Source organism: Eulemur rufifrons, chromosome 13 (assembly GCF_041146395.1).
Source record: "Eulemur rufifrons isolate Redbay chromosome 13, OSU_ERuf_1, whole genome shotgun sequence".
NCBI lineage: Eukaryota > Metazoa > Chordata > Mammalia > Primates > Lemuridae > Eulemur > Eulemur rufifrons.
The window spans coordinates 407,072-423,141 of NC_090995.1; positions in this window are offsets into that span (position 1 = coordinate 407,072).

Below are 16,070 nucleotides of genomic sequence, written 5' to 3' on the forward strand. Positions count from 1 at the left end.
GCTCTGTGTTAAAGATAAATCTATAAACAGATATAGAATTCTATATGATCATGATGGTTCATAAGCCCTCATAATAATTCTATAGAATTAAAAAGAACTGATAGCAAAAATGTGCAAAAATATGTTCTCATATATACAATATAAAAGGAATAATTTGTGACGTTAATAAGAACATGTGGCACTTTAAGATGTGTAGGTTTTTTATTCACTTGAAGTGAAGCTGTTATGAGATTAAGATATATTGTTATAACACAGAGATTTTTTAGGTAGTCTCCATTTACTAATGTGGTCACAAACAGAATGCCTGTAGAAGGTATGCAAAAGCAAATGGGAAAGCAATCAAAGCATGTCACTTCAAAATCCAGGAAACAAAAATAAAGAGAATAAGACAGGCAATGAAGAACAATGTATCCACAGGGCACATGGGAAAGAATTAAAAATTTTCAATGGTAAGTTCATATCCTTTAGAAGTGACTTTAAATATAAGTGGTTTAAACTCTCTAATGAAAAATAAGATGACTTTATGGATAAAAAACAAACAGTACCCTACAACATGCCACCTATGAAAGCCTTCCTTTAGCTCTGAAAAGTCAAATTGGTTGAAAGTAATTGTACAAAAAAAAAGTATGTAAATAATTAGAGGAGGATATTGTGGCCATAATTAAAGGAAATACTCCTTAAGTCAAAAACCATCAGAAGAGACAATGACTGTTATAATATAATGATAAAATGGGTCATTTAACAGAAACTTATAGCACAGAATACACATAGATGATATACACGCAATGCACATATTTTATCACAGATACTTTTAAATATATATTGTATACATGAGAGCTTCTAAATATATTAAGCAAATATGAACAAAAGCGTTGCAAGAAACACCTAACAACACACTAATTATAGTAGACTGCAAGACCTCACTTTCAATAATGAATACAAAAATTTGATAGATGATCAATAAGAAACAGATAGTGGGAAAAACATTATAGACCAGTTAGATGTGACAGACATTTACAGAGGTCTTCAGTGAAAAGTAGCTGATTACACAATAGTTTCAATCAGACATGGCAAATGCTGTTAGGACACTTAAGTTTTATTGACTGGAAAAAGCCTAAAAACATACAACATATAATTTTTGGCAAAAATGAAGTGAAACTAGAAATCAAAAGCAAAAGATAAATTGGCTAATACAAAAATATGTCAAAATTAAACACACTCTTAAATGTATTCATGCTCAATGGTCAGATGATTTAAAATTGTTGAGATGTCATTAGTACACACAGTGATATACAAATTTAATGCAATGTCTATAACATTCCAATCATACTTGATCTGGAGATATATAAAAGAGTTGGAACCCATTCTACTAAGTGAAGTAACCCCAGAATGGAAAAATAAGCACCAAATGTACTCACCATCAAATTGGTTTCACTGATCATCAGCTAGGAGCACATTCGGGCATAACATTGATCGGGTGTCGTGCAGATGAGGGGGTTGGGGGGAGGGGATGGGTGTATAACTACATAATGAGTGTGGTGGCCATTGTCTGGGGAATGGACACGCTTGAAGCTCTGACTCGGGGAGGGGGGTTGGGGGCATGAGCAATATATATAACCGAAACTTTTGTATCCCCATAATAAGCTGAAATAAAAAAAAAAAAAAGGAAATACATGTATAAAACTCTTAGAAGAAAATAAAAGGGAAAGATCATGATATTGGTCCTGGCACTGTTTTAGTAGATGTAAAATCAAATGCATAAGCAATAAAAATGAAGAAAAGAAAAATAGGATTCCATCAAACTTCAAAATTTCTGCACAAAGAAAAGACTCAGAGGAGTCAAAATGCCTCCTACAAAATGGATAAAAATAGACACAAATCACATATTGGATAGGAGTTAACATCATGAACATACAAACAATGACTAAAATTCAACAACAAAAAGTGAATAGCTTGATTGAAAAATGGACAGTGGGTTGATCTGGTATTTCTGCAAAGAAGAAATACAAATGGACAAACAGAATTTGAAAGGATCCTGAAAATTGTTAATCTTTTGAAAAATGCAAATCAAAGTCACAATGATATATCACCTCACATCCATAACATTGAGAACTTTTAAATAAATAAATACATATACAAATACATACATACATACATATGGTGAGAATGTAGAGAAATTGAAATGCTGTCATGTTATTCTGAAACTTTGATTCTAAAGTTATAAAAAAAATGAAATAGAACAGATCAGAAATTAAAAATATATAAAGAGACTAAACTCAGCATTATGGTGGGAGGGGAAGGATCCACTTGTATTTTTCCAAACAACAATAAAACTTTGGTGGCCATCCATGGAAAATTACACTTATCTGAATTTGGGGACTTAAGTAGAAGGTCATTAAACCCTAGTGGAACCATAGATGTTGGAGGGTCATTTTGAATATTCAGGCTCTCATTCAGGTGCCAAAATTAAGGACCTGTTGTCCTGACTACAGACTACATCATGGGTCAACCAACTTGGATACACAGAGTCTCTAACTGTTCCCTGTGACAAAGTTGCAGTCGTGCTGTTCATCCAGAGACTTTGGGAGAGACCCACCTATCTGTAGCCATGGAGGCAGACCTGAATAATTGGGTCTTACTGTCATCTGAAAAGCAGACCTGTGACTCTGCTGCAGCTGTCTAAACTACAGTCCATGGCCAGTTCTTTCAGTGCATAGATCCACACAGTGACCTGAAGGGAAACTTCCAAGGTACTCATTGGGAGCCACACCCATCCACACATCTGGTATCAGCCCCACCATGTGCAGACTCATCTGCACAAACATACCCTAGTATGTGTCATAGAGTTCAAAATGTGTCATAGAGATCAAAAGACAACCAGCTTACCCAGAAACAAGAGAGGACTGAAAACCGCCCAAGCCCTTCAGAACTGGCCCACCAAATGCAGACTCCACTGCAGAGCAAGGGGCAGCCTTGTAACCTAGCTACAGCAATCTTCTTTGAAAACCCAGTGGACATACCTTTAGCCCAAGTACCCAAAGGAAACATCTTTACCTTCCAAAACCACCTTATAAAAACTGGAAAAGGTGTTTAATCTTTCAAATGCACAGATACCAATATAAGGAAAATGTGCAACCACTCTTAATGCTTCTATTTTATGGTATTACTACAAGACCTAAGCAGAAAAAGTAGGCAAGAACATGACAATAATCCACTCAAATTAGACAGGAAAAAGTAAAAATAACAGTGTTTGCAGATGGCATCATATTATATATCAAAAACCATAAAGAAGACAGGAAGAAAACCCTTATAAAGTGATAAACCCACTCAGTTAAGTCACAGGATATAAAATTTACATTCAAACATCAGTTGTTTTTCTACACACTAATAAACTATCCAAAAAAAAAAAAAAAAGGAAAACACTCTCTTTTACAATAGCATCAAGAAAATATATTGCTAAGAAATAAATTTAACTAAAGCAGAAAAAAAACCCACTTACACTGAGCACTATAAGATATTAGTAAAATAAATTGATGATGACTTGAGTAAATAGAAAGATATTGTCCAAAACAATGTATAGATTCAATGCACTTTCTATCAAAATTCCAGCGGCATTACTCACAGTATTAACAAACAAATCCTAACATTTGTATGATATCTCATGTACCTTTGATGAGCCAGAATAATATTGAGAAAGAAGAAAAAAGGTCTGGCATCACACTTTCTGATTTCAAACTATATTTCGTGGTGATAGTAATAAAAACAGAATATGCACATAAAACCAACACAAAAAAAAATGGAACAGAATGGAGAGCTCAGAAATAAACTGAAGTATTTAAGGTCAACTAACCTTTATCTAAAGTTCTAGCAATGCGCAAGGCAGAAAGTATGGTCTCTTAAATGCTTGTTGCTGGAAAACTGGATACCCACAAACAAATGAATAAAAGTAGGCTATTTTTTCTTACATGATATTCAAAAACTAACTTCAGATGTAATAAAGATTCAAATGGGAGATATAAAATTCTTGTATGAAGGTAACATGAAGAATAACTCAGCATCACCAAAACATCATGCAAACACAAATCAAAATTATCATAAAGTATCACCTCACAACTGTTAAAATGGCTAATGTCCAAAAGAAGAGACATAATAAGTGTGGGCAAAGTGTGCAGAAAAGCAATCCCTGTACACTGTTATTGATTGTAAACCGGTAGTGTCATCATAGATATTTGTTTAAAAATGTAAATAATAGAACTGCCTTATCATTCATCAATTCTACTTCTGAATATAACCAAAGATGGAAAATGAGTATCTCAAGAACATTCTGCACCCCCGTGTATACTGCAGCAATACTTACAATGTATACAATAAATATATACAGTTATGCAATTCTTATTTGTGGAAAAATTTACCAGTTAAACACACACATACAAATATATAGGCACACATACACACATATATGTGAATGACAATTTCGTGATAGTACTAAATAGATAAAATTATGGAATATAAGTATCAAAATATAATGTATCAATTGGGAGTATAAATATATTCAGCAATTTGAAGCACTCAAGGAGACAGTATATTTAAGAATTCTATGAGGTGAGTAGGGAAAATAAACTATAATACGGTTTGGGAATCTGGGTACAATAAAGTTAAAATTTTACTCTTATTTTATACTAGAAAAAAGAATATACATAATAAAAGAAAAAGGATATTTCAAAGTGAAATAACATTAGATGTTCTTAGGTTTAGGAAGAGGCTATGCGTTTGTATAAAATTAGTGAGTCTGAATTTCTATAGGATTGCCTCTGAAAACTTAGAATTGGAGATCATGATGCAGAAAATATGAAACCTCTGTCCCTACTGTTTCTAGCATTACTGAAGCAAATCACAATATCTCCACTATTCCCTTTTACACATTTCAAAAATGAGGAAACAAAAGTAACTGAAAAAATGAAGCTGGGCATGGTGGATCACAACTATAATCCCAGCACTTTGGGAAGCTAAGGAAGGGGGATCAGTTGAGGTCAGGATCTTGAAACCAGCCCCAGCAACATAATGAGACTTCATTTTAACAACTAATAATAATAGGAATAAATCAGCTGGCCATGGTGGCTCATGCCCATAGTCCTAGGTACTTGGAAGACTGAGGTAGTAGGATCCCTGGAGCCCAGAAGTTTCAGTTTGCAGAGAGCAATGATCAACCACTGTACTCCAGATGGGGCAGCAAAGCAAAATGCTGTCAAAAGATGCTTTAATGTAGAGGTCTTCAAAATATGTACAGATAATCCCATATCTCCCCAAACAATAGAAGTGTTTACAGATAATGTAGTCCCTTATAAGCCATGACAAGAAGTTTGGCTCTCACTGAATTCTAAGGAAGATCACTACAGGGGTAGAGTTCTTAGAGAGTTTAAGAGCATGGGACAGAAGATGTCCTTCTGTAAGAGAAAGAGAAACATCCACAGGCTTCTCAAAAAACATTTCCAATACAGCAAGCATTCCAAACCACTTTTTAATATCTGCCTTTCTCCTTGAGCTTTGGCTTTTTAACATTTGTTATCTGCTTTACAGAATCTCACCTACCTGTATATTTAGCTGTTGTTTCCTCTTTCTTCATAATCCAGGGCTCTATCCTTTGCTCCAGACATGTGATCAGCTCTGGCTTTGAGACAGCAAGACCTGTTTTATTAGAAAAAATTCACATGACTCTTGCTGAAGACTCTCCAATTCTAATCTTATAAGTACTATACTTGTAGACAGAATATTATAAAAGATTCTAGAAAATTGTTTTCTAAAATATTGTTTTCTCACAGACCCTGTACAATGATAAGAAATTATTTCAAATTTATGGCTCCAGAGCACCAGTTATGACTAGCACCAAATAAAAAGTGAGTGGTGGAAATTGTATTCTAAGGTGCAGGCAACAATTATATACCCCAATTTCTAGAGGAACCACTAATCTAGAGTGAAGTATACAGATCAGCTCAAGAAAGGAAAAGGTTCATGATAAGATGAGACATCTAGTGATTTTATTTTCTACACCAAAATCCTTCAAATTTCCCTTAAATGCAGAGATATAAAATTCATTCATGTAAACTAGAAACTTCCAAGAAACAATCTAAAAAGATAAAATAATGCCCTTAGGGTGGAATAGGAATTGTGTATTGAAGTGATCCTCACCAAGGGAAACCAGGTTTCCGTAGTTCTCTAACATCACATCCCTATACAAATTGCGCTGAGCATTGTCAAGGCATGCCCACTCTTCTGGAGAGAATTCTACGGCCACATCCCTGAATGTCACCAGTTCCTGAAAAAAGACACATATTTCCCAAGTTGCCAAGGAGAGAGTTCTTAATTTGACTACAAGGAAAATGAAAGTTATGAGAACTGTTTCTGACATATGTGTGACCGGAATTATCCAATAAGATATTTTTTAGCACAGTGATATTCTTGAACGTATCCTCTAATTCTCAGGAATGAAGATCGTATAACATGTATGAAACTAGTGTGCATATGATACTTTTGCATGATAAAGTATTTAATATAAAATTAAGGGCCTCACCACAGCAATATAAATTTGTGCTATATTTACATCATATGAAATAATTTGTGCATATTCCTCACATAGAGAAACAGTGAGTTAGAAGGTATCACCCAATTTTCACGTGTACAATAATGAACTGGAGATCTTGTTAAAATACAGATTCTAATTCAGGAGATCTGGGGTGGGGTCTGAGTCTCTGCATTTCACATAATATAACCGGTGAAGCCAGTGCTTCTGGCCTAAGGAGTGTATTTTGTCAACACTCAGTAACTGGTAGACTTTCAATTTATCTCAGTTCATCTGACCAGAAGACAAAGATAAGAGCCATCATTTTTCAAAGCAAGCTATGAAAAGAAAGGAGAGCTTCCAGTGTAAATCTGATGGTTCATGCACATCAGTCAGTAAATCTCTGAAAGACACTTAATAATAAAGAAAAAAATAATTAACTTTATATTGGATGAATCTGTCAGAGAGCACCTTAACCAAGTGAATGAAATTAACACCAACTGTAGTGGAACAAATTGGTATTAGGCACCATTGCACAGAGGATAAAAAAATCACTGCTGGGATGGTAATGCCCAAAAATATGTAACCATGAAGAATCATCAGTTTTATGCAAAGTTCAGGTTATAGATATTTCCCATGTTTTGTAATCTTTAATACTGTATGTAAATAGTTTTGCATTATACAGAGCAAGTCTTCTATTTTTTATTTTTCCATAATTTTCTTATTATCCTAGGCAATCAATGCTATCCTCTTTCTGCATTTTCCAAATACTATTTCACATACAGATGATGAAAACATCCAGATCAAACCTTTTGTTTTTAGGGAGGAAGGATTTTCCAGTGTTCCTTGACTATCATAAGAAGAAATGGAAAAAAAATGTAGTGAAAAAAACTCATTAGGCATAAACATCAGAAGTAAAGAAGTAAAGATTTACAAGTTCTAAAAATTGAAGTTCTGCATGACATTCCAGGAGGAATAGTGGACACAGCCCCCAACCTGGGACACACTTACCTGAAAACCAGCCATTTCTCCTTCTCCTTCTCCTACTCTGAAATTTCTTTTCAGGTGAGACTGTGTAGAACAATCAAAATTACATCTTGAGCCTATGCCCTGAAAGCACTCAGCATGATTTCTTCTACCTGTTTACACAGCATCCACAAGCAGGAGGACCACAAAATGCAGAAAAGGCTACACTCACTGGTTCTTAGTCACAGGAAACAGTCAGGTATGATGTCTCCTCATGGAGACTAAAATGTGAGGTTCTCCTGTCTTTCCCTTGGTGACCTCCCCCTGCCACACGTGCCAGAACTTTCTGCTACAGCAGTCGGAATCTGGACCACACTGATCTGCCCCTACCAAACCCAAAGCAGCAGGCCCCGTGACTTCTCTCTGGAACAAAGTCTAAACTCAATCTCATGAATGTATTTAGGAGTTCTAATGCTTGACCCTGGCATCAAATTAAAATTTTATGGGGCACAATTAAAACCCCATGGATGTTCCCACCCAGCCCAATAGACAGGTGATGGTGTTTCTTTCAAGCTAGCCAGGGGATCCTAATTGAAAGGCTGGGCTGGGAGGTAATTACTTAAAAATTGTCTCTGAACCATCAATGTGAATATAAATCATGTGGTACTGTGGGCCTCACTCTAAGAATGTGATCTGCTGGTGTGTAAGGGGTACATTAATTGGCTTCTTTGTCAAGTCCGGTTTTAGTGCTGAAATCGCTCAACCTAGATCCCTTATTAGTAGCACTCAGCTAGAGACAGCAAGCACAGCATACAGAGTGACTTATGCCCAACACTTATCACCACACAGATACTTAGTTTCCAAAGTGAAGACCAGCATAATGCAATGTCTACTGAGCATGTGCTGTGTGCTCATAAGAATGGTGTGCTGCACTGGGAAGAAGCCTTTACATTGTGTGACTTAACCCTTATAATACCACAAAAGGTGAGTACTAAAAAGGTGAGTACAGAAAAATTTAGATGTGGTGCCAGGCTTTCTAGTCTTCTTCTCACACAACTATAATAGGATTCAAGAATAGAAGCTATATAGCATAAAATACAGACAGAATTATATCCTGAATTGTTTCAGAAGTTACCCAAGCCTGTAGGCACATACACAAGAGAGAAGTAAGGAAGACAGACACTGTGTGTATATAAGAGGCATGGGTGAGAAAAGGCCTTTCTTCACTTTCTGGTTGGAAATTTGAGCACATTAGAAAATGTGCAAATATATAACATGGGCATTAAGATAGAGCAGCCACCACAAACTCCTATGGCAGAGGCAAGAAGTAAGAGCACATTGCTGGAGGGGTCACAGTAAGAGAGCCTCAACAGAGGGGGCACATCACAGGAGAATTGATGAACCACAGAAGGGCCACTGGAAGGTGTTGACAGTGTGATGCCTGCATAGAAGAGACCACTGAGTATGGAAGCCAGTGTTATTCAGACACAAAAGTGGTGCTATATGAAGACTGGGTAATGGAGGGACTGGCAGATGGCCACACAGTGGTTGTGGGCCATGATGGTGAGGAAAAGAAACCACATACACATAACAAATGTCCAGAGGATCTGAGTTGTACACCTATCCACTGAGAGGGCCCTGTTTTCAGTGATAGGGTTAACACAGGCATTGGAGGCAGTGATAAAAATATAGCACATATTTGTAATGCACAAATTCCTCAGGAATACATGGGCCTGTGAGGGTTCTGGTTGACAGGGGTGACAATGATGATGAAAAGATTCCCAAACAGGTTGTGAAGTACATCGTAGGAATAGCATGGAGTGCAAGAACCTCAGTGTCCAGCCGTTAGCAAAGCCCATGAAGAGTAACCGAGAAACCATGGTGGAATTTACCATTTACTAGAAATTCTGGTTGACTGGGAAGGCAGAGAGATAAAAAGTAGGAAACATAAAATGATAAAATCCACTTCATATATTTTCTTGAAAGTTTTTATTTCTGTCTTACACAATTGGTTTCTGTGTATAGGTCTACTATTGGTCTTTTGAGTTGCAAACCACACCTGAGTTGATAATATGTCAAACTGCTAAGGATAAAGTATTTCAATTAGTTATCTGAGCAAGACCTACAGAAGTGTAATTCACTGACTTCTATCATATATCATATTCAGCCTATGATATTTATTGGTTTAATAAACATTGAATTACTTGATATGTGTAAAATGCCTGTAAGGAAATAAATTTCAGTAACAGTTAAATTTTATTAGGAGTTGGACAACACATTCAGCCTGGCTATTGATATGTAGCAGAGATCTAACAGTTGCCTTCATTAGGTGGTCTGTTATTATCAGCAACAGTCATGTCTTAATATTTCTCTTCTTAGGATATGTGCAGATATTGAGATTAATAGTTTCTACACCTTTATAACACTTGACAATGTCATACCATCCAAACATGAGATCGGTAAAGCATATTGTCTTGAGTGGCACAAGTTCAGACATAACCAGCTCCATGCATGTTTGTGTCTTTCCACAAGTTCAGACTTTTACTGATGCTATTTTAATCATAAAAGCTGTGAGCTACATGGAGTTTCCAAAAAGAAAATTCTCTTTAATACAGGCTCTCTCAGTAGTCAGAGCCATTGGTACACAGATACAAGTGAATCCACAAGTCTGTCAATATTGCAAACCATATGTAGTATTATACTTAATCAATATATAAATGTTATAGATTAAAATTTTCATATCCAACAAAGTAACACTTAACATCAAGAGAAAGAGGACATAATGGTAGTTAATGAACCAGTTCAAGGAGAGCAACATGGACAAGAAGAGTATCTTGGGCTGATCTGCATGATCATTAACATCTTTGAAGGCAGAGTCCTTGACTTAGGCATGCCTTTGGCAGAAAATGCCAGGTGCTGACCACGAGTGACAGCAAGATGGTGTCTATAGAGATGGCCTCACCTAGCTGGTGAAGCCGAGCTCTTTTTATGGCCTTCAGTCCTCTGGTGAGGACTGGTAGTAAAGGGTTATGTCCTTATCTGGTTGGGCGTAGTCTCTGAACATCTGGTCCCTGTTGAAATCATGTCTTTTGATATACTAGATGGAGTCTTTCTCTTAGATTGGTGCAAAAATAATTGCGGTTTTGGACCATGAATTTTAAGTCATTATAACACATCTTTATTAATCAAAATAGTAACCATTAAAATCAACACATTTTGCCAATGAGGAATAAGTTTGTTTTTTCCTGTAGTGTAAAAAGCTGTGCTTTGGGATTCCACAAACTCTTGGAAAGTATTTTCTGCATCCTGCTGGTTGTGGGAGCATTTTCCTTGCAAAAAGTAATTGAGATGCTTGAGGAGGTGGTAGTCGATTGGCAAGAAGTTAGGTGAATATGGCAGATGAGACAAAACTTCGTAGCCCAATTCATTCAACTTTTTTTTTTTTTTTTTTTTTTTTTTTATTTTTTTTTTATTTTTATTTTTATTTTTTTTTATTCATGATAAATTATTAAGTGAACAGTGCAAGTTAAAAACAATAGTTTCATATTTTTCCCCACCCCCCCTTCCCCGAGTCAGCACCTTCAAGTGTTACCACTCCCCAAACAGTGAGCAATGCACTCATTGTGTAGGCATACCCCCATCCCCTCCCCCACCCCCCACCTCAGTCTGATGTCCAATTGGTGTCGTTCCCAGATTTGTATTTAGGTGATGATCAGGGAAACCAATTTTCTGGTGAGTACATGTGATGCTTGTTTTTCCATTCTTGGGATACTTCACTTAATATAATGGGTTCCAACTCTCTCCAGGAGAACCATAGAGATGTCGTATCTTCATCATTCCTTATAGCTGAGTAATATTCCATGGTATACATATACCACAGTTTACTAATCCAATCATGTATTGATGGGCATTTGGGTTGTTTCCACATCTTTGCTATTGTGAATTGTGCTGCTATAAACATTCGGGTACATGTGCCTTTGTTACAGAATGACCTTTTTTCCTTTGGGTATATGCCCAGTAATGGGATTGCTGGGTCAAATGGCAGGTCTACTTGAATCTGTTTAAGATACCTCCATAATGCTTTCCACAGGGGTTGCACTAGTTTGCAGTCCCACCAGCAGTGTATTAGTGTTCCTGTCTCTCCACACCCACGCCAACATGTGTTGTTTTGGGTTTTTTTGATAAAGGCCATTCTCACTGGGGTTAAGTGATATCTCATTGTGGTTTTGATTTGCATTTCCCTGATGATTAGAGATGTTGAACACTTTTTCATATGTTTGTTAGCCATTTTTATATCTTCTTTTGAAAAATTTCTATTCATGTCCTTTGCCCACTTTTTGATAGGGTTGCTTGATTTTTTCTTGCTGATTTTCCTGAGTTCTAAATAGATTCTTGTTATCAGTCCTTTATCTGATGTGTAGTATGCAAAAATTTTTTCCCATTCTGTAGGTGGTCTGTTTATTCTCTGGACTGTTTCTTTGGCTGTGCAGAAGCTTTTTAATTTAATCAGGTCCCATTCATTTATTTTTGTTGCTGCTGTGATTGCCTTGGGGGTCTTCTTCATAAATTCTTTGCCTAGGCCAATGTCTGTAAGAGTCTTTCCTACATTTTCTTCTAGAATTCTGATTGTATCACGCCTAAGGTTTAAGTCTGTTATCCACCGTGATTTGATTTTTGTGAGAGGTGAAAGCTGTGGGTCCTGTTTCAGTCTTCTACAAGTGGCTAACCAATTCTCCCAGCACCATTTGTTGAATAGGGATTCTTGTCCCCAGGGTATATTCTTTCCCGCTTTGTCAAAAATTAGGTGACTATATGAGGATGGTTCTATATTTGGATTTTCTGTTGTGTTCCACTGGTCTGTGTCCCTGCACTTGTGCCAATACCAGGCTGTTTTAAGAACCACGGCCTTGTAGTATTGTTTGAGGTCTGGCAAATTAATACCTCCCATTTTGTTTTTGTTGCTTAAAATTGCTTTTGCTATACGGGGTCTTCTTTGATTCCATACAAAGTGTATAATTATTTTCTCTATGTCTGTAAAGAATGATGTTGGTAATTTAATAGGGATTGCATTGAATCTGTAGATCACTTTGGGTAGTATAGACATTTTAACAATGTTGATTCTTCCGATCCACGAGCATGGTATATTTTTCCATCTATTTGCAAGTTCTGCTATTTCTTTTCTCAGTGTTTCATAGTTTTCCTTATAGAGGTCCTTTACCTCTTTAGTTAGATATATACCTAGATATTTTATTTTCTTTGTTGCTATTTTGAAGGGTATTGAGTCTTTAATTTGGTTTTCCGATTGACTGTTATTGGCATATATAAATGCCTCTGATTTGTGTATATTAATTTTGTAGCCTGAGACTTTGCTGTATTCGTTAATCAATTCCAGGAGTCTCTTGGTTGAATCCTGGGGGTTTTCCAGATATAACATCATATCATCAGCAAAAAGTGAGAGTTTGATCTCTTCCTTCCCTATTTGGACTCCCTTGATTCTGCTCTCTTGCCTGATAGCTCTCGCAAGGACTTCCAATACTATGTTGAAAAGTAATGGAGACAATGGGCAGCCCTGTCTGGTTCCAGTTCTAAGTGGGAGTGCTTTCAGTTTTTCCCCATTCAGTATGATGTTGGCTGTGGGTTTGTCATATATGGCTTGTATCATTTTTAGGTAGGTTCCATCAATGCCTATTTTGTTAAGCGTTTTTATCATAAAAGGGTGTTGAATTTTGTCAAATGCTTTTTCTGCATCTAATGAGAGTATCATATGGTTTTTGTTTTTGCTTCTATTTATGTGGTGAATTACATTTATAGATTTACGTATGTTGAACCACCCCTGCATCTCGGGGATGAAGCCCACTTGGTCGTGGTGGATTACTTTTTTGATAAGTACTTGGATTCGATTTGCTAGTATTTTATTGAAAATTTTTGCATCTATATTCATGAGGGAAATTGGTCTGTAGTTCTCTATTTTTGTTGTGTCCTTTCCAGGTTTTGGTATTAATGTTATATTGGCTTGGTAGAACGTGTTGGGGAGAACTCCATCCTTCTCAATATTGCAGAATAGTTTATGTAGGATGGGCACCAGTTCTTCTTTGTATGTATGGTAAAATTCAGGTGTGAACCCATCTGGACCAGGGCTTTTCTTTTTGGGAAGGTTTTTTATTGCTGTTTCGATTTCAGTTCTTGATATTGGTCTGTTCAGGTACTCTATTTCTTCCTGGTTGAGCCTGGGAAGACTATGTGTTTCTAAAAATTTGTCCATTTCCTCCACGTTCTCCAGTTTGTGTGCATAAAGATTTTTGTAGAATTCATAGATGATATCTTGTATCTCTGTAGCATCGGTTGTGATTTCTCCTTTCATGTTCCTAATGGAGGTTATTAGAGATTTTACTTTTGTGCTCTTGGTTAGTCTAGCCAGAGGTGTGTCTATTTTGTTTATCTTTTCAAAGAACCAACTTTTTGTTTTATTAATTTCCCTTATAGTTTCTTTGTTGTCCTTTTCATTTAGTTCTGATTTGATCTTAGTAATTTCTCGCCTTCTGCTGGGTTTGGGATCGTTCTGTTCTTCTTTCTCCAGCTCTTTGAGTCTATTCGTTAGGTTGTCTATTTGCATGTTTTCTGTCTTTTTGATATAGGCATTTATGGATATGAATTTTCCTCTCAGGACTGCTTTAGCTGCATCCCATAGATTTTGATAAGTTGTATCTCCATTGTCATTTAATTCAAAGAAATTTTTGATTTCCATCTTGATTTCTTCTTTTATAGAATAATTATTCAGGAGAAGGTTATTTAGCTTCCATGACTTTGAGTAAGAGTGAGGGTTTCTGTTTGTGATCATTGTTACTTTTATTCCGCTGTGATCTGAGAAGATGCATGGTATAATTTCTATTTTTTTGAATTTTTGAAGACATGATTTATGTCCTAGGACATGGTCAATCTTAGAGAATGTCCCGTGAGCTGATGAGAAGAATGTATATTCTGTGGACTTTGGGTAGAATGTCCTATAGATGTCAGCCACGCCCATTTGTTCTAGCATTCTATTTAGGTCCATTATGTCTTTGTTTATTTTCTGTTTAGAGGATCTGTCCTGTACTGTCAGTGGGGTGTTAAAGTCTCCAGCTATTACAGTATTGTTATCTATCATTTGGTTGAGATCTAGTAGGGTTTGCTTTATGAATCTAGGTGCACCTAGGTTGGGTGCATATATATTGAGTATAGTCATGGCTTCTTGATGAATTGTGCCTTTAATCAGTATGTAGTAGCCATCTTTGTCTTTTATTATTTTTGTTGGTTTGAAAGCTAAGTTATTGGAAATTAAGATTGCCACAGCAGCTTTCTTTTGGTTACCATTTGCTTGAAATATCGATTTCCATCCTTTTATTTTCAGTCTAAATGCATCTTTGCAGGTTAGGTGAGTTTCTTGAAGACAGCAGATACTTGGATTGTATTTTTTTATCCATTGGGCCAGTCTATGTCTCTTGAGCGGGGAGTTCAAGCCATTCACATTTATTGAGAAAACTGATAAGTGAGACAGTTTTTTGTTCAGCTTGTTGGGTAGAACTTCATTGTGATGTTTTCTCTCCTGGGCCATTGTGGTATCTGGAATTTGATCTTTAGCTCTTGAGTAGTTTTACATTCGTGGATCTTTCTTGTGCTGATCCGTGTGTAATTCTCTTTGGAGTACTTCTTGGAGGGCTGGTCTTGTCTTGGTGAATTCCCTCAATCTTTGTTTATCTGAGAATGTCTTGATTTCTCCTTCGTATAGAAAACTTAGCTTAGCTGGGTACAAGATTCTAGGCTGGGCATTATTCTGTTTCAGAAGCGTGAAAATGGGGCCCCAACCTCTTCTTGCTTGTAAGGTTTCAGCTGAGAAATCTGGCGTAATTCTGATGGGTTTTCCTTTGTAAGTTACTTGTTTCTTTCTCCTTACAGCTCGGAGAAGTGACTCTTTAGTGGACATTTTGGTCAGCCTGATGACTACGTGGCGTGGTGTTTTCCTATTTGCTATGAATCTCCCAGGGGTCCTTTGAGCTTCTTGAATCTGTATGTCTAGAGTATTGGCAAGGCCTGGAAAATTTTCCTCGATTATGTCTTCAAATAGCTTGTCCAACCCTTGCTTATTATCTTCTTCACCCTCAGGAATGCCAATAACTCTCACGTTAGGTTTCTTCACATAATCCCACATTTCTTGAAGACTCAGATCATTTCTCTTACTTTTTCGATCTATCTCTGTGACTGACTTATTTAGTTGGAAGGAGTTATCTTCAATTTCTGAGATTCTTTCCTCTGTTTGATCTACCCTGCTCTTGAGACTTTCCACAGTGTTTTGTAGCTCTCTGAGTGAATTTTTCAGTTCTAGGAGTTCAGTTTGGTTTTTCTTCAATATTTCAATTTCTTTAGTGAATTTTTCCTCCAAATCCTGTATTTTTTTTGTGTTTTCCTTGTGTTGTTTATCCATTGATTCTTGTATATTATTCAGCTTGTTTATAATCCATAATTGGAATTCTTCCTGTGACATGTTGGTGTTTTGAGTCTGGTTTGTGTCAGA